Below are 25,966 nucleotides of genomic sequence, written 5' to 3' on the forward strand. Positions count from 1 at the left end.
TAAACCGTGTTTTTTGGTTTACATTTCCGTGGGCTTACGCTACGCCTGCACCACTTCATGAATCACTATATGCCTTCATTTGCATGGTGCGACACTGCGCATGGGGTGATTAGCATACCTAAGCTGGGGGCTGCGCAGTTCTGGCGTACGCTGGTACTGCACGTGGAATTGGATCGTACCTGAATCGCTCGATGGCCATATTTGGCATTATACCGCCTACGCTATGCCTGCGCTTGGCACAAGCTTCATGAATCCCGGGGAATATGGAATGAAGGAGCACAATATTTTTGTTTCTATAAAAACATTTTGCAACACTTTGATCAGGAAAGAAACAACAAGTGTATGGGCATTTTAATGAGCTCAGGAAAGGCTTTTCATAGCATGGATCATGAGAGAGTGGAATGGAAGTATAAAAAGCTGTGGCTTACACGCATGATTTGTACTTACTCATTAAAAGTCAAAAGACTGTGGATAGTGTTAAAAGTGAGTGGTGACTGGAAAAAAAGATGTTAGGATAACACTGGGCCCTTCTCTATTTTGTTTCATCAAAGGCAGGTCATGCTTACTCAGTCTGGTGGATTTTTGTTTGAAAAGGTTGCCAAAGCACTACATACCTTCATCTGGGCAAAGTTTTGACATGATTCCCCACTCAGGCATAGCAAAAAAGCTAAATAAACCGGGAATAAACTCCCATGTCACCCACTGGATTGCCAAATGACTCACAGATAGGATTAAGATAATCAAAATAGGGGAAGCTACCTTCACAAAGAGACCACTCACCAGTGGAATTCCCCAGGGTTCTGTACTGATACCTCTCCTATTAGGCATCCACTCTCCTGAAGTAAAAGCTGATAATAGTGGGCTCTGGCCAATTAAGTTTGCAGATGACTGTAAGCTAGGAGCAGTCATTGAATCCTCAAATAACTTTGCCATCCAGCAAGGAGGTGCATCCCAAATAAATAACTGGTGTCAAAATCATGGTCTGAAACTAAATGTCAAAGAATGCATTACTATACCCTTTGGAAAGTCATCTACTCCAGAGAACAACCCCACTGACATTGAGAGTTAACCTGGTTGTTTGGGATTTGGGAACCTATGTGGATAGTGAACTAACTTTTGACCAACATATGTCTATTGTTGTAAGAAAGTCCTTCTGTACTGTACAGCTTATAAACTAAGGGATTCTATCTAGATCTAGAGATGTCATTATCCCCTTTATTCTGCCTTCATTAGGCTAGTCATTGAATATTATGCCTTTTTGGCATGCATCTATCCAGATGCATGCAACAAATGAAATGCCCACAGAAATACCTTTCTAAATGGATACAATGCCTAAACAACATGTCATACATGCATACACAGCACACAAACACTCCTGTTCCATTGGTTGTGTAAGAAGACAAGCTTCATAAAACCATTTAATTTAATAAACCAATAATTCCGTTAAAACACATGTCCAATACAATGATGTTACAGTTTTCAATTGCTTTCATTCCTTACATATATTGGAACTTCATCAGAACTGAACTAATTGATTGAAAAATGTCACGTATATAAGGATAGATCCTCATTTAGTGTCTCACTGTTCAACTTAATGACAAATGCACTAAAATTTAAAATAAATCAATCCAAAATTAATTAACTAATGAAATAACATATCATCAAATAAAAAAAAAATATTGTGACAATCAAAAAAAGTAAACATTTGTCCTCCTGTTCCATTGGTTGTGTAAGACAACAGAAAATATTCCTAAAACTAATTAATTTAATAAACCAATGACTTTGTTAAAACACCAGTCCAATGAAATGATATTACAACTTTCAGTTAAGTTCTTTCATTCCTTACATATATTGGAATTTCATCAGAACTGAATTAATTGATGGAAAATGTCACTTATATAAGGATAGACCTTCCTTTACTGTTCCACTTAAAAATAAATGTATTACAATTTAAAATTAATCAATCCTAAATTATTTAACTAATGAAATAACCTATAATCGAATTTAAAATTATCGTGACAGTCAAAAAAAATGAGCAATCATCCTAGAAAACTTAAACAGTTAAATCCAATTACAAAAAATTCCCCTGTGACAAAAACAATTATATAACTTAACTGCTCACAATTTAAGAAAGGGAAGTAAGGGCATGTTGTCTTTTGACCCATTGGATGTGGTGGTATCCAGCTTTATTTGCCATAGTTGCTCTTTATATTCCAGTGCCCCCCCCCCAAGATCAGGGATCACAATTTCCAGTATACCAAATAAAACATATCCAAAGCACTTATAAATGGAATTGTTCCTGTTCCTCTTGGAAATATCATATGTATGTTCATATATCCTCCTCCTAAGTGCCCTTTCAGTATTCTCTATGTAAAACACAGGGTAGGAAGAGCACTTAGCTAGGTATACAGGCCCCTTATTTTCCCAATGCCCACTTTGTAAAATTATAGTACTACAACTGTATTTTCCAAATCAATAGTATCTATTTAATAGTTTTAAATGAAATTTTATCCAGAACTCCTTTGGAAGTGCATTTACCATTTTGTAAGAAAATTAAAGGTATAATTCAGAAATGGTTAAAGGTATTTTTTTTGTTTGTGTGAAAAATATTGTTTGGGGTACAAACTTATGGCCCTATTCCTAAAATATTTGTGCCATTGTGTAGGAATGTTGTGCAATAAATTGACATACAAAACCCTGTCCAGTTCATAAACGTTAATGCACAATTAAGCAAGACTACACAAGACTACACAAGACCCTTTGCACAAACTTGCTGCACTATGATACTGCAGTGACTTAATTATCATTCTGGTCATCTACTGAGCCCAGCCCCAACTTGTTTACCATTCATTAAGTCAGCACATAGCAGTACCATGTGGCAACAGTAATATAACCTCTGGAACAATCCTGGGATGCTGAACAACATACCAACACTTAAAAAAGTGCAATGTGTTGTGTACCAGCAATACAGTTCCCTACAGTGCAGGCAAATCTACTACTGATCACAAACTTTCTCTTTCTCCACAAAGGGATGTTGTTGAGCTCCTAATAGTGGGAGCATGCATAGCACTAGATCCCCTCATTACCATAATATTGTAATTTACTGTGAATTTTTTTATGACTTACAGTTAAGATAGAAGACCATGACACACCAGAATAAGGCAGTATAGGTATGCCTTACTAGTTAGCTGCATGTAGTTGCTTGGTAAAACAAGCTGTGCAATGCTGTGCACTGTGTAGTGCTGTCAGATAACCCAATGCTGCTTGACATCCCATGCACAAGTGTGCCTGGAATATGAAAAAGCTTAACAGCTGTTTCTGTGTTCCTTTCAGGAAGATGAGATATGCAAGACGCAGTCTCAGGTACTACCACTATGTATGTCTATGAATTTCAGTAGTCTATGGCAGTATTCTGAGCATAGGTTAGTAGACATATGTGCCCTTTGTTTATGAATTACACTGTCCAATTCTTTGAATACTAAAACATTAAAATTATTTATCTGATGTGAATGACTTGGAAAAATGATCAAACCTACTGAATTACTTGTCATTTATGGGCCCTAAATCTATGTCTTAGAAATTTTTCTTTTTTTCAGTGGGAGAAGTTCATGCATTCATCTGTATTTATATCTGCAAGAGGTACATGTGTACAGAAGTGAATAAATCCTACACATTTTATGGATCATACTCAAAGTACTGTGGGGTGAGAAGTTTGTAAGAAAAAAAAAGAATATAGAAATTCATTATTACTTTTTTTTCCAGAATGAATTGTTTAAAACTGTACAAATAGTTTTTTCCTCTGGAAAAGAAAACTGAGAGTTATATGACTGTAATTTATTTATTTATTTCCAGTTTGATGACCGGGGATGTCCACTGAGCTCAGAGAGCCCATTTTCAGTGGAGGTCTGGGGAGGAAAGCTCCATGTTACAAAGTTTAGATACAGATACAATATAGAAAAGAAGAACAATTTACAATTATGTTTCATGCTAGAGAGCAGGTGTAATTTCTTAGGTACATTTTACCTTTAGATACAGAAACAATATTATTAATGAACAATTTACAGTTACATTTCAAGTTAGAGAGCAGGTGTAAATTCTTAGGTACATGGTACAAATTTGGTATTTACAATCTGTACATGTGTGTGGTAGCCTATAGATCATAGCTAGAGAGGCTAGTAATCATAGCTGGAGAGAGGTTTAGAGGTGGAGAGACAATTATAGGAGAGACAATTATAGGGAGAATGCAGTTGCATTTTCTGTTAGAGTAAAAGTAGGAATGCAACTGAAATTTAAAGTTTTCAAAGTTTGCACAGGTCGTTAGAGAGGAAGGAAGATAATTTATGTATTTATTTTTTTGATAAGGAAAAGGAAAGCAGGAGTTGACCAGTAAGGTGATTGGGTTTTCAGACACAGATTAGGTTTTGGTGAGTAGATCTGAGAGTTCTTTGAGGGGTGTAGGGGAGAAGGATGTTGCATAGAGCAGGGCACTTAGAGGATTGAAAGATTAGTTTGTGGGCTGTGGTTATCTGAAGATAGTCTAGATGGTTGGAGAGTTCAAGCCAGTGTAACAAATTAAGGGCAATACAGTGACGGGAGGAGAATTTGGCTTTGGTGACAAATTTAGAAATCGTATTATAACAGACTTCCAATTTTGAAGTGAGTTTGGCAGATAAGTTAGTTAATAGAGGAGTGCCATACATTAGTGAGGGGAGTAGATAGGTTGTGGCAAGTGTCTGTCTGGTGGAAGGAGAGAGAAATTGGATGTTCCTGTATAGCATACCAAGTTTTATATGGCTTTTCCTAATGTTTTGCTGGATGTGAGTGTCGAATTTCAGGGGAACAACCTCTATAGTGGAGTTATTTTGGCTAATGATTTGGAATGAGTTTTTATCAAGACGGGAAGCTTTTGAGGGAGAGAATAATAGTATTTTGGATTTATTGGCATTTAGTGAGAGGTGATTCTGAAGCATCCAATTTTTAGTGGTGGAGAAAGCAGCTTGGGTCAGTGTCTGAAGCTCTGGGAGGTTGGTGGCACTGCAGATTAATGTGGAATCATCTGCATATTGTACAATTTTGGTATTGGGTATGGGTTTGTGGAAATTGTTAATAAGGATGTTAACAGCATTGGACTGAGTTATGGATCCCTGGGGAACCCCAGTGGGAAGGAAGGTTGAGGTGCCTGTCCCCTATTTTACAGCTTGAGATCTATTGGAGAGGTAGCTAGAGAACCAGGATAAGGTATTCTGGGAGAGATTAAGGTCAGAGAGATGGTTTAGGAGATGGGTGTGGGAGATGGTATCGAATGCCTTGGGCAGATCTAGAAGAACAGTAGAAACTATTTTTCCAGAGTCCCGGGCAAGATTTATTGTCTCTAGGAAGGAGAGAAGTGCAGTGGTTGTACTATGGCCTGGACGGAAGCCATGTTGGGTTGGAGTGATTAGTTGGTTTTTGGCTAGGAATGGCATGAGCCGAATTGAATGCATTTTTCTAGTAGTTTGGAAATTGGAGAGAGGATGGCTATGGGGCAGAAGTTGGAGATGTTATTGTTTTTGCCTCCTTTATGGAGAGGTAGAATGAAGGCAGTACATCATAGTTTGGGAACATAAGATTCTAGCATGGATCTATTGATCAGGATGATAATGGGAAGAGTGAGACCATCCATCTGCGGCTATTTTTAGGAAGGAGGATGGGACATTGTCAGGGCATTGGAGCAAGGTTTTAATTTGGAGAGTAATTTTTTTATATAGGATGTTGAGACGGGTTTAAGGTTGAATATAGGTGAAGGGTTGAGGTGGAGGGTGTTGTAGGTGGTGGTGACAAAAGGGTGGATTGAGGGGAGGGGTTATTGTTAGGGAAGGTTTTGGTCAGTTCAGCTATGAAGTTAGTAAAGAAAGAGATGAATAGAGAGGCTATTTCAAGGTCAGATTTGTTGGTGTCAGGGCAGGGGTTGCTTTTGGTACCTGGGTTGCGAATAGAATTCATGGAGTTCCAGAATTGTTTTGGGCTTTTAGATTGGTTAGATTGTAGTTTAATATAGTAGGACTTTTTGTCTCTGATGATTTGTTTTGTAGCAAGGTTGCGGAGTTGTTTATATTTAAGAAAAGTTTCAGGCTGCTTGTTTTGATGGTATGTTTTCCAGGATTTGTCTCTTTGTAGCATACGTTTTTTGGTACCTTTGGTTAGCCAAGGGGCAGATTTGGTTTTTACTCTTTTTGTTCTTGGTAGCACTAGGGAGTTGAGGATGTTTAAGGAGGAGTTGAGAATTCTATGCCATTATCTAGTGGAAGGGTTTTTAGTGGGTTCCAATTTGTTTGTTTCAGGGAGTTAGAAAAGGTAGCTGGGTCAAAGTTTGTGAGGTTACATGTGTGGATGACTTGTTGTAGGTGAGGAGAGGAGTAGTAGCTCAGTAGATAAATGCTGGCAAGTGGTCTTTTTTAGGGTCGGGTGTGATGCCAGAGTTTAAGATTTTATTGGGATGAGAAGCTAGGATCCAGTCTAGTGTGGTACCTGGGGAGTTTGTTTTATTGGGCCTGGTGATGGAGTTAGAAATTTGTGTATAAATAGATTGTTGGATATGGCGGGATTGGGGTTATTAATTTTATTCCAATCAAAGTTTACGTCTCCAAGTATATAGGTCTCCTGCTTAATACTGGTCGAGGTCCAGAGGAGCATGTCCTCCAGAGTAGTGGTGTTCCCAGGGGGAATATAGAGAGCAATGATACAAATGCTTTTGTGGTAATTTACTTTTAGCAGGCCTGTTGCTAGTTCTACATTATTGAATGTGGAGATAGGATTAGGGTATGGAGTAATGGATAGTAGGTTAGAGTAGATTAAGGCTACCCCACCAACTTTTCTGTTTGGGCGGTCGTGTCTGAGGGATTGGAATCCAGGAGGAAGGATTTCAGAGTCACTAATGTGAGGTTTTAGCTATGTTTCTGAAATGGCTACAATGTCAGGTTGGTTGTAATTCAACCAGGCATGGAATTGGGTTACTTTTTTTCTTAAACTTTGTGCATTAATGGTGAAGAATGTGAGGTATTTATGGTTAGCTTTATAGTTTGAGGTGGGGAGATTAGCAGTACAGGTAGTGTTTGGTCCAGGATTTGGATGTATGTCTCCAGATAAGCAGAGGTAGTTGAGGAAAGGTAGTAGTATTTTTGATTTAGTGTTTCGTAGTTGTGGGAAGTAAAGTTTCAGCTTAGGAGTGTAGTACTTAGTTTGGGGAGGGAAATAATTTTATTTTGAAGTAGTGGAGTGGGTTGGGTTGAACTAGTGAAGTGGATATGTTGTGGAAGTGTGTTTGTGAGTGATAAGTAAGGAGGTTGGGAGTGGGGGAATAGGATAGGAAGGGTGGGTGGAGTAGGTTGTGGGAGTAGGAGGTAGTGAGATATAAAGGGAGTAAGACTAAAATGCAGACAGCTGGGGTGAGAATGGTTTGAGGTAAGAGTCCAGGCATGGTGGATAAGTGTAAAGATATAGTAGTGGGAGATGAATTAGGGAGTTAGGTCGGAGAGGAGGAGTGACTGAGATAGGCAGGTGGAGGAAAAGGGGGTGGGGCTTTAGAGGAGGTGATTGGTTGCTAAAGAGAAAAAGGGGTGGGGCTGTGGAGGAGGTGATTGGTTGATAATGAGAGGGAGGGGTTTAGGGTTCCAATAAAGGTATGAGTACTGGGGGTGTGTGGGAATTGGGGGCAGGGTAAGAGAGCAGAGTGAGCCCATAGTGCGAACAGAGCGGGAAGAGCTAAAGAGAAGGTGGCTGGCTGAAACCAATCAGCCAGCTGAAGCTGAATACTGTGCTTTATGAATGAATATACAGGGACAGCAGGGGAAAATGAGGCTGAGGGGAGTAAGGTGGTGAAATACAGCTCAAGTTAAGTCAAAGCAGGCCAGTGGGACAAGTATGAATGGGAGTGGGGGATAGCTTGGGAGAGAAGGAAAATAGATTTAGGAGATCTTAGTAAGTGGGAGAGCAGTGCCACCTAGTGGTAAAATATATATAAGGTGGCATAGGAGGTAAGGGAGTTAAGGACCACTTTAGGCTGCTTGGCAAGTGCGGGGTAAAGCACAGGCACCATGGTGGTGAGCACTAGTAAAAGACTGCAGTACATACACTTTATATTTTATCCTGATGGAGTTTGGAAGTTCCTTAGAAGGTTGTGGTAGTGTCTCGTAATGGAAGTCCTTTAGGGGTTATTTCCTGGACCGTAGTGGGAAGGGTTAATTACATATGCAGCTGTAGGAAGAAGAGCAGAACAAAACAGGTAAATAAGCAAAAGAACTTACAGAGCAAGCTGAGGGAATGCAGTTAAGGAGTCAGCAGCAAGAAAAAAAAAACAGTTTAAAAATGGGGCCTGGAGTCCCAGTAGGTGATATCATCTCTTGCAGAGGTCTAATTGGTGGGATGGGGGTTATGAGAGTTTACAGAACTCTATGTAGGTGTGGCTAGAGCCAAGCCCAGAGTCAAATACAATCACTAAAAACTCTAACAGAATAAGGCATAAGAGGTTTTGTTGTGTAGTACTGTCAGGTAAGAAATAACTTAAAACAGGCTGGGAAATATCTTAACAAAGACTAGAGTCCTGCATGTAATAGACATAAGTTTGTTGAAACTAACAGGCAGTCTATTAAGAAATGGGAGAACTGGGAGGATCCTGGCTGCCAAGCTACTGTACAGCATACCAACTTGCTAGAGAGTACAGTAGATAATGCCTTAAATAAGTATATTGTAAAATGTAAAAACGAAGCCAACATACTTTGTAGATAAGGAGATACTGCAAGGTAAGAGAACAGAGCTGTGTGATGAGCAAGTTTCGTTGCAACCATTTAATTCAGCATGCAGGACTTTTAACAGTATGCTGTTAATATGAAGATGAAAAAGACAAACTTGACCGATAGTTTGCAGATAAGGAGATACTGCAAGGTAAGAGAACAGAGCTGTGTGATGAGCGAGTTTTGTTGCAACTGTTTAATGCAGCATGCAGGACTTTTAACAGTATGCTGTCAGTATAAAGATGAAAAAGACAAACGTGACCGATAGTTTGCAGATAAGGAGATACTGCAAGGTAAGGAACAGAACTGTGTGATGAGCGAGTTTCGTTGCAACCATTTAATGCAGCATGCAGGACTTTTAACAGTACGCTGTCAGTATGAAGATGAAAAAGACAAACTTGACCGATAGAGAGCAAGCTGAGGGAACACAGTTAAGGAGTCAGCAGCAAGGAAGAAAACAGTTTGATATATATATATATATATATATATATATATATATATATATATATATATATATATTTGATATAATATAACAAAGGACAGACAAATCAATATTTTAGAATGTTATTACAGAGCATGAATTGGAAAGTAAGTAAAACCAAATACAGTTATTAAGACAGATGTAAAAAAGATGAATGTTTTGTTTATTTTTGATGTTTTGGAATCTGGAAGGAAGGCTAGAAAGTGAAGAATAAAGAATTAATTGGATATTTTTGGAATACCAGTCGAGGGTGTTGATGGTATGACTGATTATGTGATGGGGCTTCTAGCAAGAATGTTTTAATGAGTTTGGTTTTGGAAAATGAATGGAAGTACTTGGCCAGCATTAGGAAAGTTGCCCTTTTACCCATTGTAATGCAATCTTGGAATTGGTATATATAAGTAGAAGGGGTGTGGTGGGCACAGCTCCCCCCCCCCACTGGAGAGTGTGGGGGTATAGACACCCACCTTGGTTGGTTTGATATACTGTGGTGTGTGTGATGGTTGGTATGTTGGCCAAGTAACTCACTGTCCTGTGAAACATATTTGCTGATGTGAACGTTCGATGAATGGCCATTCGCTGATTTATGTTCAATGAACAGCTGTTCATTGAAGTTAGTTTTTAACAAAGTCATATAGACCCATTATCTAGTATTACTTAATGAAAAGACAGAACAGTGTTTGACATAATGCTGAATAGTGGTGATTTGCTAACTAGCTCTTACCTTGACACTAATTTCACTAGAGCTACATGCAGTTATGAATTAATATCCCGTTTCTCATTTTTTCACCAGAAGGAAAACAGAAGCACTGATTCCAAGTTGATACTTGAGAAGCAGAAGTAGTTTGTAAACTCTCAGATGTCACAAATTTTAAAATTAAGATGGAAAGAGAAGGTAATAATTGGGACATTGTAGGGTTCACTAAGGGAAGATAAGAAAAAAAGTGTAAATCAAACATTAGTTGTATAAGAGTGAGCCTTCCTAATTTGATCTTCTAGTCCTCACTGGGAAAAACAGAGATGTGATGAAATTTGGAAGAGTTTCAAAATGCAGTTTTACAGTAGAAGCAGACAATTTCAGAGACATTTAATTTAAAAGCATAACAGGGACTGGGTGGGTGAGTGGGTGGGAAAAGTCTGGAACAGTCACACAATAACAACAGTCACAGGGCAGTGGCAGCTCAAAAGATTAAGAACTTTCCCACTCTGCTTTCCTTAAATAAAAATGCTGCTACTTAGTTCCTCCAGCAAATCAGCTGGGTTAAGCAGTCAGAGGAAGGGAAAACAAGTCTTTGCCAACTGGCCGTAAATAACTTTTAAAACTCAAAGAAAATTTTAAAGTAAAACAATTTTAAACTGCAATAAAAAAGAACAGAAGACAAGAAATAAAGTGACTATGCAAACCTTAGATGAAGAACTCCAAAGCAGTTCCACAATAGCAGCAATCTCAAAGCAGTGGCACTGAAAAGATTACCAGACTAACAATTGCAATTCTGATTGACCTCACTAAAGCATTCAACTTACTTGATCAGCATGTTTACATTTACAGATATAAGCAACAATCCTTTTCAATGGTTCAACAACTTCCTATCTAATGCAGCCTCTGCAGTAAAAGTAGTTCAATTAACTTTCTTATGAAAGTCCAACAGTTTTGTTACTGAGTCACAAAACAGCAATCACAAAACATTAAAATTACTTGACTAAGACCCACAGTCAAGATAATCAAACACTAGCTTTTCTAGAATATACCTTTCATATCTCTTGACACTTATAAACACTTAGATTGCAATATCTAGGGATAAAGTAATCTCTAAGATAGAGCAATCTTGTTATTTCATTGCTTTAATCTCAGAATTGCACATTAGTAACTGACTATTTGAGTGCTGATCACTAGTGTAGTGATTTTTAAGGGCAGTACCAAAGTCAAACTGCTAATACTTGTGAATTATGTAATAGAGTACAATCAATGACCCATTTTATCTCAACTCCTCACAATTCATTAGTACACCTCCCATCTTGCCTTCCTCAACTACCCCTCACACATCATTGCAGTAGAGACAAACATATATCAAACTAGCCACCCCCTTATATTCAAAAACAGTTATATTCCATTTACATTGTCTCATTACTTCTTCTCAAACCAGCCAGCTTATTTGAACACAAAAAAACGTGTCTCATATCTCCTGTCATGTGAAGTATTTTGCAAAGATCAAACTGTTCTTCAAACAAACATTCATTTCCTCTATCTCAGCCTCTGCCTTGACCAGTACCTGAACTTTTCAACTCCATATTGACCAACCCGGAATAAATATCAATAAGCAACTCTTTTGGCTAAGACATCTATCACTTTCATTCCCCAGAAGGCATCCTTCTTGCCCAAATAATAGTATTTTTTCGCCTTTATTAGCAGTTACTTTCAAATAGAAATGGATGGCACTCCAAACCATCTGCAGCAACATCTATAGATTCAGTCCTCTAGGCCTTAAAATAGAACATTACTTCAAACTATTCTTAAAGTAATATGATTCTCCATAAAACAATGTTAGGCATCAACCTCTAGTTGTAGACCCGTAATGAGTGGTGTAACCCAAGGATCGGTCTTGGGGCCTCTACTGTTTGGGATATACTTTTCTGAGGTAAAAGCCAAAATCAGTGGTCTGTGACTGACCAAGTTTGCAGATGACTGCAAGTTAGGCATTGTCTTAAATTCCCCTAGTGATGTGAACATCCTCCAAGCAGGCCTCACCCAAACTAATGACTGGTGCCAGAAGCATGACCTCAAACTGAATGCTAAGAAATGCATAATTATCCCCTTTGGGGAAAATGGCCTCCCCACTAATTATCACATTAATAACAATGTACTAAGCATGCAATCGATCGTGAGGGACTTGGGCACCCAGGTTGATAGCAACCTGACTTTTGACCACCACACCGCCTCTGTTATATGGAAGGCTTCCCACTTCATAAATAAGGGTATTTCATCCAGAAACAAGGAGGTCATAACACCCCTGTGCTCTTCCCTTATCAGACCCATTATCGAGTACAATGCCCCCTTCAGCATGTACCTTGCCAAGCACATGCAGCAGCTGAAGAGACCACAGAGATTCCTGACCAGGAAAATCCAGGGTCTCAAACACCTATCCTATCCTATCCTATACAGACAGGCTAAAAGCCCTGTCTTGTAGAGACTACTCAGAGGTGACCTATGTCTAGCATACAAGGCAATCTCAGAAACAGCCTTGATGGAGTTGTTGCATATCCATAAGTCAAACTCCACTCGTGCAACCAGCAAGCAAGGCCTTAACCTGGTCTGTGACATTACTAGAACTTGTTGGCAGGATAGATTTGTGCCACAAAGACTCCCCATCTGTGGAATAGACCCCCCCTTCATGTCAAGCAGAGTACTGCTCTAGCCCTCTTTAAGAGGAACCTGAACAACCAGATGGAAAATGGAAAATACACCCCTGGGATCTCACCTGTGTCCCTGCTGGACAGGGGAAACAGGTGCTGACTTTGAGAGAACATGGGCCAAATTCTTGGCTTGGCTTATTAGGGCCTCCAGGTCAATAGCCTAGTATCATCCTATGAACATGTCCCTACTGGACGGGGAAACAGATGCTGACTTTGAGGGAACATGGGCCAAATTCTTGGCTAGGTTTATAAGAGCCTCCAGTCCAATAGTCTAGTATCATCCTATGAACCTATGAACCCATGAAGGAGATTAAGATGTTACACTGTTTAATATGCAAGTGAAATTTTTATCCACATGTATGGAATCCTTTGGGTAATGACTCTATGCCTTCGAGAATTCCTATTTATGCTGTAATGTAAGCTGAGAGTTTTGGAGACAGTGTTCCTAATCTTACCCAGTGCTTCGGAGGTGATAAAGATCTTGTACAATAGGGACTTTCCTAGTCAAAAATGCAAGACAGATGTCTTCATGTAGGAGTTTGTGTGAGTTAGAAGAAAATGAAAGAACTTTTAGTCAATCCAGATAGCTAAGAGACTTTAAATCAGAACATTATATTTAGTAATCTGTCTAGCACAGGAGGAATATATGTGCAATAAGATCTCCCTGTATCTTGAGGATATACCATTGATAATTGGGCAATGAAAAAATATTTCCTTTCTGTAACATATACTTGATTGTTAACAGGTCAACAGAAATGTCTCCAACTCTTTAACAACTGGATTAAAATTAAGTATTGTTCCTTTTATGTAATAATCAGTGAGAAAAACTTGTTTCCCAAATGCAACTACACTATACTTTTTGCATTAAGTCTAAGGCCATGGTTAGAACACCAAATGCCGATTGCATCTAGCACTTCTTGGAATATATGAGTTTGTTCAATAATGGCACCCAGTTTGCAGTCATCAGCAAACTTGGCCAACCACAAACTTTAGAAATCTTGCCTTAACATCAGCGAAGAAGTTGCCAAAGAGAAGGGGACTCAACACAGTTCCCTAAGGAATCCACTAGTGACTAAACTATTACATGAGAAAGTACCAATACCTCTCCCCACGTGTGTGTGATCAAGGAGCCAATCAGTAAAACATGGAGTAATATTTAAGATAAGGTTATCAACAATTCCTACATAGGAAATCATAAATAATACCTTAGTAATGTTGAGATAAGTAGTATAGATAGAATGACCCCCATTGATAGCACAAGTCACACCTTAAAAAAGTCAAGAAGCAAGAGAAAACTAATCTTACTAGAAACACCAAATATAAACAAACTGAGGCAACAGCTATGAGATCATGCCAAAACATAAGTAAATAAGTCCTTAATTCTACAGGAACTCTTTATTTAATAGGAGAAAAAAACAGCCTTAGTAATTTCCTTATTATTAAGTATTTTATTGGCAGTTATTAAAGGGTGGCTGCAGTGGTGCAACGGTTAGTGTTGCTGCCTCACAGCAAGAGGTTATCCAGTTCAATTCTCAGCTGGGGTGCCTTATATGCTTAGTCTGCATGTCTTCCCTGTGGTTGTGTGGGTTTCCTCCTGGTGCTCTAGTTTCCTCCCACATCCCAAAGACATGCTGTAGGTGGATTGGATACTCTAAATTGGCCTTAGGCATGAGTGCATGTGTGTATGTGCCTTCTATGGAAGGTTGGGCGCCAGACTGGCAACTTGACACCGTAAAGCTAAACTGCCAATCATGAGTGGACAGGTGATCTGCTGTGGTGACCCCTAACTAGGAAAAGCCAGAAGAAGATTGACAGTTATTAAAGCTTTCATTCAGAAACAGTCCTTATCATATCAAACTGCCAAACTAAGACAAGTTGCAGTAGCTCAATTTATAATTATATTCAGGTGGGCTGTACATAAGTGGCCTGATGTGCTCATTTAGGATTGGCCTTTGGTACCAGACTCTTTTGCAGAGAATACGTCCCCAGAATGCAGCTTGATTGAATAATAGCTGTCATTGACCAATAAGAAACAAACAAACAAACCATCCAGTTACAGTTGTGAGGATAGGTGCCCGGATTGAAATAATTGCTGTTGGTGACCAATAAGAAACAATTTTAATTATCAATGTCAAGGCCCCAGTCTATCACAATTTCAAATTTAAATTATACTGTTACTGTGACAAAGCTTTAGTAAAGCATATATTTTTTTGTTTAGCCAATATAAAGAATCAGATTAGTACACCAGCCTTGTTAGAGAAATATCACATTCAGGGCTCTTCTTATGTGTGGCCCAAATGTGAGATTATTTAATAGTTGTCTACTCACAATACACACTTTTATGGGGTTTTATGAATGACAGAAAATAAATGTACCTTTTATCTGTGATGGAAACATGCTTACATGTTTCATATGTTTGGTTTGTTCAATCAGACAATCCCTATGATTAACAAATACTCTTTTACCAGGTTTCATTGCCAGGGCAGAGAAATTCAAAAGTAATGAAAACAACTGCTATTACTACTACTACTACTACTACTACTACTACTAATAATAATAATAATAATAATAATAATAGTAATAATAAAAGAGCACTTTCACCTGTGGAAGCCAGGTTTCATCAGATCAAACAGTATACCCAGGGATAAAAATATTTGTATGATTAATGAAAGGATAATGGTGCTTATAAACCAAGATATAAAAGCTGAAAATTCAAAGCATTATAACTTATTTAGCAGGGTAATAATCTGAAGACTAACTGAAATATTAAATGGTTAAAGAAATCATTCACTCCATGAATTTCTTGGAATCATTAGGATGCAGTCATTAAAACAGGCCATGGTTTAGCTTTTTAAGCTGTAAAATGCTCTTGATAGAACAGATGAAATTAATGCTTGGAAATTTAAATATGTTTAACCTGATCTGCCATCAGCAAATGTGGACAACTCCCATTTCACTAATGAAGTACTTTTGTTACCCTCCAGAGGTTCCAATGGCATTGCGTCCACAAGGTGAAAGATTAAGTCTGAGTGTCCAGAAAAATCATAATGTGTTTGGCAAGTGAATTCTGTGATCTTTAGTCTTATATCTGTGCAATGTGTATTTTCAGTCTGTTGATAGCTTTCCCCACATAAAACATTACATTAAGAGCATCATGGCCTGTAGACAACTGTTTTGGTATTACAGTCACCCTTAGTCTTGCTGATGAATATACTCCCTGTGCTGTGGCATTGGAACTGATCAGAAAAGCTCATGATTTTGCAATATGTGCAGTTGGTAGAGGCATAAGAAACATGTCCTTTGTGTCCATCACGTGTTTTCTGTACTTTTTCCTCTTTTAAATATGAAACCAGGGCCAAGCTCAAGGATCTTTCCTAGGGATTTGTTGTTATCTATGATCACCCAACTTTCCACAATTATGCTCTGAATAATTTTGTGGTCCCTTGAAAATGTGATTACCATGCTCCATTTCCTGTTTTCTGTTTGGAGGTCTGCATGGTGGTGCCTGAATTCTCTGGCAAGTCTGTTAATGGGTTCCAAGAGTGTAGGGCTCTCATTAAGTTTTAAGTTTTTCATCAGATTGAGAAGCTGAGCCACAAGCATTAATATGCCCCTTTTTAAGACAATCATTGGCTAACTCTTGCATCCCTAACAATTTTAGTATTTTGCTTTTGCTAACATTGGGGTGCATGGCGGATGCATACAGAAGAATATTGACTCTCATGGGTTTTCTGTAAAGGGTGTTTGTTAAGTGCCAATTTTCCATATTTTTGCTAATCCATAAGTTCAAGAAGCTTACTTTGGTCTGGTTATGATCAGTGGTAAATTTTAGGAAGCTGGTGGAGTTGCCAATATGTTGCCAATATTCCTTAAGTTTTGCCCCATCCCCTTTCCAAACAATAAAAATGCCATCTATAAAATATATCAGTCAATGTACTGGTTATACATCAACTGGTAAATGAATTCCTCCTCCCACTTGGCTAAAACAAAATTGATGAGGTTAGAGACCACATCTGCCCCACTGCAAATCCTCTGGTTTGTTTGTAGATCTGATTATTGAATTGAAAGTACTTGCTTTCAGTAAAGTATGCAACAGCTTGATGGCTAGTTCAATTTCACTAGGGAAGGAACCTGTCTCACTAATTAAAGCTTCTTCTACTGCTCTTAAGCAGTACTGATACAATTCTTTAGTTGCAGTCCAGGTGTCATTTGTGACCCTGATATCCTTGATCTTTTTCAGGAAGTTGATTGCATCTGGTGCAAAGGACTTGGAGCTTGCTGCTAGGGGACTATGATCAAGTATTTGTAAATTACTAGGTCTACTGTTAATGAGATTAAGATCTGTTCCATTATTTTGCAGATAATATTAGTGAAGCTAGTGGTATAATGATTTCCTGGGTTAGTTACAACACCACCCATATGCAGAGGCACCACAGCTACATTCCTACAAAGCAAAGGTGCATATGAAGTGGAGAGCCTGAGACTAAAACCCTTAAGGAGGGTTTCAGAAATAGCATACTTTGTGCTAACAGCAAGGCAGCCTGTTATGTTGTCTAAGTCCAAAGAGATGTCATGTTCAGTTTTTCTAATAACTTTCAAGATTTGGTCCATAATGATAATGTGAGGAGCAGTGTTAAACAATTCAAGAAAGTGACATCCAGGTGTAAGGAAGGAGAAACTTTTGAACTAAATTTGTCAACTAGTATATTTGCTATAGCTGGAGTATTAGAATATATAATGCCATTCATTTCAAGTTTGATTCAGTATGGGGCATTACTTCTCATACTCTTTCTATATTAGAACAAAGCCTTGTGATTACCTTTTGAATACTTAGTAACCTTCAGTTCCTATTTAGCCTTATTCTTCCCTGTGATAAGTATACAATCTGTTATACATGCTTATACACCTCCTTCTGATTGATGGTAGAAACATTTTTATGCAAACCATATAAAAATATCCTACCATTATAAAGTTTATCTGAGAACTCCATCATAGGGAATTGTCCTTGAATTCCCCATCATACTTATGGCTCATAGGTACTAACTTATCTATACAGTGTTTGGGATAACTATAAAAGTCATGAATAAATACAGTGGCTTTGGAGAGTGGATCAGCCAGGGTCAAAGCATTTTTGAAATTCTTAAGGCCCTCATATAGTGATATAAGACTGGATTTGAAGCAGTCCCCGAATACAGTTGAATATGTTGGTAATTTGATTAATGTAAGCATCTGGTGGCAACATTTAATCAAGGAGTGGATAACAGTAAGTATGTAGGCAGAGGCAGCATTCATAAGGTCAAGGTCAAGTACATTCCTCTTTCTCATGAGAACTTGGACAATTTGATTTATGAAGTTGGTATCAGTGAAATCTAGGAAACACTTGACATTTATTGCTAGTTATTTAAGACTTGCAGTTTTGATGGATGGATAATTAGAGCTGCCTAGAGTTAGGAAGATTAGTAGCTATGGAATCCAACTTGTCAAATTATCTATATATGCTCCTTATGTGACATTGAAAGAAATGTATAGTTTAACAATGATATGGTAATAAACTTTGACAAATATTGACCAAAATGTCAAGTTGTTCAAATTCAGAAACTTGAAATATTTGGCATAAGTTAATATTTATGACGATTAAGTCACTCAACAACCTCAGATGATATGAGAGAGTAATATGTGCTGTGTCCCGCTATAGTTGGGGTGTTATCAGAGCACTGAAATCAGTTTTCTATAGCAACACATATATGAATGAGCACAGGTATGACACAGGTCTCAAAATCATGCAATTTATAGTTAACACAGTGGTATAAATACCACCTCAATCTCCCCTGAAAATAAGCCATTAGCCTAGTGGGTCTAATGTAGTCAAACAAAAGATTTTAAAAAGAGACTCCTAGCACAGTGTACAGCCATCTTAAAATAGTCTAGATTAGAATTTGCTAGGTTGAAATGTCTAACAAATCAACTTTATTTAAAAAAGATGCTAAGGGGCAGCAAATGTCTTAGCCAATATATGGAAGCTTAAGGACAGAGGTGAAGGCCCCCTGGCAAAGCAGACTGGCCTGCCGTTCATCACCTTCTATGCTTACATACTGTATATGTGATGCTTCCCCTGAAAAGACAACCCTCCGGATTCATGAAGCTCGGCGCAAGGCCGGTGTAAGGCCTGCGCCGGCCGTGCGGCGTATAAATGGTGTAGTAGCGCCATATGCATATTAATGAAGGTGCGCCGCTACCACATCCATGTGCATAGGACTCATGCGCCAGTGCATGGGGCATTACTAAGCTGCGCCCGGAGGCGTGTCAATGTCGGCTGGCGATGAGCAACCTAAACTGCTGAATATTATAGCCTGCCTGCAATAGTAATCGCACCTAACAGTATCCGTGGATAATGAAACGTATGCAAAGCATGCAAGACAGTTCCTGGTCACACAAAATGGAGAACAAAACAGAAATGCACGCAACATAATATAAGTTTCCGTCCATGGAACAAATGACATTTAAAATCGTGTGTCCGTAATGTACTGCACTGTCAGAAGTTATACCCAGTGGAAGTGAAGCGCATCATGTCAGCGCGCCGCCGATACACACGTCTAGCCCCATGGGTATGGTCACCAGCAGTCCCACAGTGGTAGCGATAGTACACAGCAGGGCAGTTGTTGCTATATAACAACCGTAAAGAAACCTGACAGTCCATATTGTATACCAAACACACACAAACATATGTATATTAAAATGTGCTATACACATGAACAGGAACGTAACCGTCACATACACATAGGATGCTATATGCGGAACCGGGATATCCAAAAGTAGAACCCATGCATGCAAATACAATACACAACAACCCCTGTATAGCACATAACCTGCACCCATGTCCGAATGTCCACCAAATCCAGCTACCAGCCTTGCGCATCCGTACACCTACACATAGCGGTTATTCCCCATATGTAGTAGGAAGTATCGTCCTAGGCAGTGTCCGGATTGCAAATATGTATCCCACATTTGTAAACATCCCATCACAGGTACGTAAATCCAAATGGCCGCACGTTAATGTTACGGCAAAATGTGTGTACATCCCGCGTGGGATAAGTAACCTGTTGAAACCTCAGAGTTGTTTACACGCCACGGTGTCCATTAATGTACACATCTGGACAAAACATGTATGTGTAGTCACGGTACTGGTCAGTATTTACACAGACATGCAATTCATACTACGCAGGATGGAACAGCTGTCCACCATGCAGGTCACCCCACTAGGGTTGCCACCTGTTCAGATGGCCAAGGTGGGACATCCCTTGTAGAAATGTGAGAATTTGCAGGATAAAACATACCCCCAGCCTGTGCAAAGTACAGAATTACACGTGTATGCCAAGATAAAAGCTAATACCATAGCATTTGAATAGCTTATGCTATCCCAAATAATAGTTATGTGTACCAGATACAAAATACCTGTATCATGCAACTAGTACAGAAATGAAGAAATATATTATTGTCTTAAAATCACAGGACATTTGCCATGTCTTAGGTGTCATCGCAGGACACAACTGTCCAAAGTGGGACCTCCCCTCGCAAAGAGGAACAAGTGGTAACCCTACTCCCCACTGAATTATCGACAGTATATATTCAACTCAATCACATACCGACACCACCTCTCAACCTATTACAGCAACAAAACCTGGACAAAGCCTAAAAGGATGGGTGGACAAATAGGGACAGATGTAATTACTGCTCTCACAAGCTTTGAAAGTTCAAGGAATAATAGTATGTACATAAGCAGGAAATGCTGTGAAGGATGTGGGGTAGTCCCCAGTATTACAGAGGTCCGTACATATATACTGTAACAAGCCGTCACATATGTTGACTGTACTACTGCATACCCGTAGTTAATTCATAGTTAAGTCATGTGCAAAATAATAACCCTCGTAAGAATGAATACAGGAAATAGTCAAACGTGAATGGGAACACCACTCACCGTGGATTATGTATCGTAACCGCCCCCACCCATATTATGTATTGCCAACATCATAAGCTGCTGACAGGTGCCCAAACACCTGTGTCTGTAAACACAGATTAAATGTTTGAAATGGACAAACCCTGTCCATGTGCTTTGTCTGACATTTGAACACGGTCAGGGCAGTTCCGTTCACCAGGCGGACAAGCCTAAACCCAGATCACCACATGAACACCCTGACAATTAAAGACCTGTATGTGTCAGGACTATAAGCCTTTGGGTTCTGAATATCCCTGCAGTGATGAAATATGCAGTGTGGGTCCAGAGCAGTAGGGAATAGGGAATGTGTAACATGTAGTACCGCATTTCTCCCAGCAGGAGAATGGATGCCTGTGACGTAAGTGAAGCGGTGAGGCATATGTTAATGTAGCTATGTACTATGGGTATGCATATAAATGAATCAGAACACCAAACGTATAGTGGTTACAGCATCCGGCCAACGTGAATGCAGTCCTGGTTGAACAACAACCACAGCACATATAATGTGAAAGTGTAATGAATGCGTCTGTGCTGTACAGACAGTTAAATATGTAAAGGTGAACGTGTGTTTCGCAAATGTCTGTTAACTGTATTACAGATAATTACTGGTACTGTCACAAGTAATAAAACCCACGTAAGCACAAAGACTTAGTAAACATATGTAACCCACAATAAGGATATGCATGCGCGCCTGCGCGTAACCCACAATAAGGAAATGCAAGTGCGCCTGTGCGTGTGATCCGCTCACAGCATAGTAAATGAATGCTGTTTCCCCCATGTTAGTTATACATGGCTCAAACCTGTTAACCTCGTAAAGTATGAAACTGGACAAAGCCATGCAAACTACCAGTACAAATAGGGACAAACACCAGATATGTGCCAGAACAAACATAGAAAGTGGATAGAATAACGGGTGTGTCAGTAGCATGGATTCTTTGAAGGGTATGCAGTCGTAACCTGAACTGCTTGCCAAAAATCCCCACTGTAAGTCTCAAATGAAATGCCATGACATTGCCAGATAGACACAGGTTTATTTAAAACACAGCGAAGATAAAGGGGCAAACAGCTGTACACTCTGCGACAATCTGTATAGTGGAAAGGTATGGTATGGATATAGATATATGTGTATACACATAATCCACAGACGTAAACCAAAGCAAGTTATGAAATGAGGATTGTACATGTATATATGTATACACAACAGACTTATGTCCCGTAGATATGACATATGTACATAAATAGGCGACGTTATATCTAATATGGGTAGACAAACAGACATGCAGGAAAGGTGAATAAACCGCAGCATTCCAAACCACTGGCCAGAAAGTGACAGTCCAGCAAGTTCTACACTTTAAACATGCAGATAGGTGTCCATTGCAGGACTCCAAAAATTGAATCTTACGTAGTGTCAACTGACATTGACGCAAAAGAAGTGACCGCAGCAAATGCGAAATAGCTGTACATGCAACAGTATCAGGTGCAAGGGTGACAACACATGTGTCGATAGAATGTATGTCGTACGAACTGATATCCGGAGAGTGGGGAGTGCATATAAGTGTCTCCACACTTCAGTACCGCACACATTAAACATGTGTAATGGGTACTGTAGAGGGTTGTCAGGTATGGGAATCATGGGTATGCAGAAATGGGCCTAGGTGTATTTGGCAGGGATTTCGTAGGCCCGCCCCATGGGAGTGATGTGGGTATAGCACACGCCTATATTCTCAATAATGGGGCAAACCATCCACTGGATATTGCGGAAACCATTTTGGCAATATGTAAGGTGCTATATCAGTGTCATGTAGGCGATTGTCATGGATGGACATGCGTACGACCAAGATGGTCCCCATAACTGGAAAACTGTCAGAATAACACAGCTGCACTAAGGCATAGTACATGAAATACAAATAGGGACTATATTAGATATACCCCAGACAAAGTCAGAACGTCGTGATAATATTGGCGTGCCCATGAATACGGATGTTATGAGTGTTACTAATCATGTAATGGAAATGTCAGTCACTATTATCTACCGCACAGTCCGTAATGCCTTGCCAGCAATTTACCAGAAAGGCACATCACTATGACAAATGTAACAAGGTCAAACGTCAGGGTGTTTACCCATAATGTGTACAGGTTAGGGGTATGAAGGTAACCTGTCCAAAATACATGTACAGAACTAGTGATACTAGGTGGACAGGTGAGAAGAAAGACATCAGGACAAATGAGAAAACATGTACAAGACACACGCATGTACTCCGACAAATGTGAATGACAATGTATGCCCTGTGAATGTCAATGTGGAAGGTTAATAGACACAAAAGTAATGTGTCCCTCAGGGTGTCATGCAGTGTCACCGTAACAATGTCCAGTCCCCCAGACACATACGTGAGCTCTGCCACTGACGGAAAGCGCAAATACCGGCGCACACATATGGTACATGATAGACCAATTAGTGTGGATAAGCAGCTGTTGGCCTGTGTGAGGAATACAACTGTCTGGGTGGGTGTGTCCTGCAATATAAATGTAATGGTATGTGGCCTGTGATGCCGCCATACAGTGTGTGTATTGGTGTCAGAAAGTTGATATTTTGTTACAGGCACATACTCCATAACTGTACAGATTTACGCAGAATGTGCAGAGTTCTGCCTCATATGTTTGGTGTGTTCCACGTAACAACAGTAACATTCTGGCACTTTCATGATAACTGAAGACATGAAATAATGACAAACATGTGAGTAAGACACCAAATCCGACAGAAAAGCCATACTAATGCAAAACCTATTATTGTGTCAACTATCTACGTTTGTAAGAGCAACATGTCAATACTGCCCCTATGTGTCCCACTATCAGATAAGGCCTTGTCCAGCAACTTGCTCTAGGAGGTGGAGTGGTATGAACAGAAACAGATCCATGTGTGAGGAAACAGCAATATCGACTGCAAGATAATGCAGAAGGTATGAAATGCGCTGCAGTAGGACGTGCAGTACTGTCCGCGGGTATGTGCTGACATGTCAAATGACACAGCAGTCTACATGAAGAACCTATAGGGCTGTCACCTTTACAAATGATGATAGTGGGACATACCCAGAGCCATGCACACAGCACAAATAGACATACACACATCAAAACTAGGCCATGATACATGAAGCCTCAGGCGTGTACGAGTACAGTGAGAGTACAGCAAGGATAGATGTCTGCCAAGATATACAGCAAACGCCTGTAAGGGCGTGTAACACCGCCCGTAACACGGACATTGCATGGACAATGTTGGGAGTTGCAACATACCTCATTGGTATGTGAAAGCTATGCAAATATGCAATACATGAAACAGTCAGCTGTCCATGCAAGAGCAGAGGTATGGGCAGAAAATAGATTATATATATATATATATATATATATATATAGAGAGAGAGAGATACAGACATACACACACACACACACACATGTGGCAGGGCTGGTAATCGAACCTACACATGACTACCCTATCACACTACAGCATGACGCATTTACAGAACACGCTACCGAGATTACTAAACACAGCAGACACACAGGCATTCTACTAGGTGCGTGTCAACATCCGCAAAGACAAAGACGTCAGCAGGATACATCTGTGTTGCGAAGCGTCTAAAAGCATAACCTGAGTCCCCAGGCGGACGGGAGCATGCACACACACACACACACCTGGCAGGCCTGGGAATTGAACTTACACCTAACTACCCTATCACACTACAGCATGACGCATTTACAGAACACGCTACCGAGACTACTGAACACAGCACTCCCAGAGGCATACTTCTAGGTGGGTGACATCATCCGCAAAGGCAAAGACGCCGATAGGGAATGTATGTGTTGTGAGGCATCTAAAAGCTTTACTGTGTCCCCATGCAGCTGGAAACACACACACACACACACACACACACACACACACACACACACTTGGAAGGGCCAGGAGTTGAACACACACCTACCTACTCTAACACACTACAGCATTATGCATTTACAGAATGCGCTACCGAGATTACTGAACACAGCACTCCCAGAGGCATACTTCTAGGTGGGTGACATCATCCGCAAAGGCAAAGACGCCGATAGGGAATGTATGTGTTGTGAGGCATCTAAAAGCTTTACTGTGTCCCCAGGCAGCTGGAAACACACACACACACACACACACACACACACACACACACACACACACACACTTGGAAGGGCCAGGAGTTGAACACACACCTACCTACTCTAACACACTACAGCATTACACATTTACAGAACGCGCTACCGAGATTACTGAACATATCACTCCAAGAGGCATACTTCTAGGTGGGTGACATCATCCGCAAAGGCAAAGATGCCAATAGGGAATGTTTAGAGAGTGAGCAGTCTGAAAGCATATTACTGTCCCAAGGTAGACGTACACAAACACGCCAGTGCTGTCAACGGGCCAACTAAATATCTATGGAGCACAACAACACTGAATAGATACGGGATGCACCACAGACAGTACACCCTTCAAGAGAGCAACAAGTGTGTTCAATGTAGGCATCCAACGTGACATTGAAATTGGACATCTGGTGCCTGGATGACCACCATGGCTATACAGGATGTCAATGGCCATGCCCACACGCTTAGTATCACACGTCTGTTTGGAATGTACTGTGTGTCCATCTACACAACGGCATACTGGGCATGCTCACACAGCTGTTGCAAAGTGCCAACTTGCATGCACACGGAGTCTAATCATGGAAGGGCACAGTGTGGAATGTACTGTGTGTCCATCTACACAACGGCACGGCATACTGGGCATGCTCACACACTTAGCAGTTGCAAAGGGCCATCTTGCATGCACACGGAGTCTAATCACGGAAGGGCGCAGTGTGGAATGTACTGTGTGTCCATCTACACAACGGCGTACTGGGCATGCTCACACACTTAGCAGTTGCAAAGGGCCATCTTGCATGCACACGGAGTCTAATCATGGAAGGGCGCAGTGTGGAATGTACTGTGTGTCCATCTACACAACGGCGTACTGGGCATTCTCACACACTTAGCTATTGCAAAGGGCAATCTCGCATGCAGATGGAGTGTACACACAGAAGGGTACAGTAAGGTATAACTGCCCTCACGCACAGGGCGGTCACACATGCAGTGACCTGTACACACACAGCTGCCATCACAGCTGTCACAGGTGCAGGTCACACACGTACACACTGCAGTGTACACTGTAGCTGTCAAGTCAGCACCATGTCGTTGGTGCAGCACTACACAGCCATACGGTCCAACAACGCCATGTGACACATGACCACTGGGCTGTAC

The sequence above is a fragment of the Protopterus annectens genome, chromosome 5.part1 (genome assembly GCF_019279795.1).
Source record: "Protopterus annectens isolate FY-2018-M chromosome 5.part1, PAN1.0, whole genome shotgun sequence".
Lineage (NCBI taxonomy): Eukaryota > Metazoa > Chordata > Ceratodontiformes > Protopteridae > Protopterus > Protopterus annectens.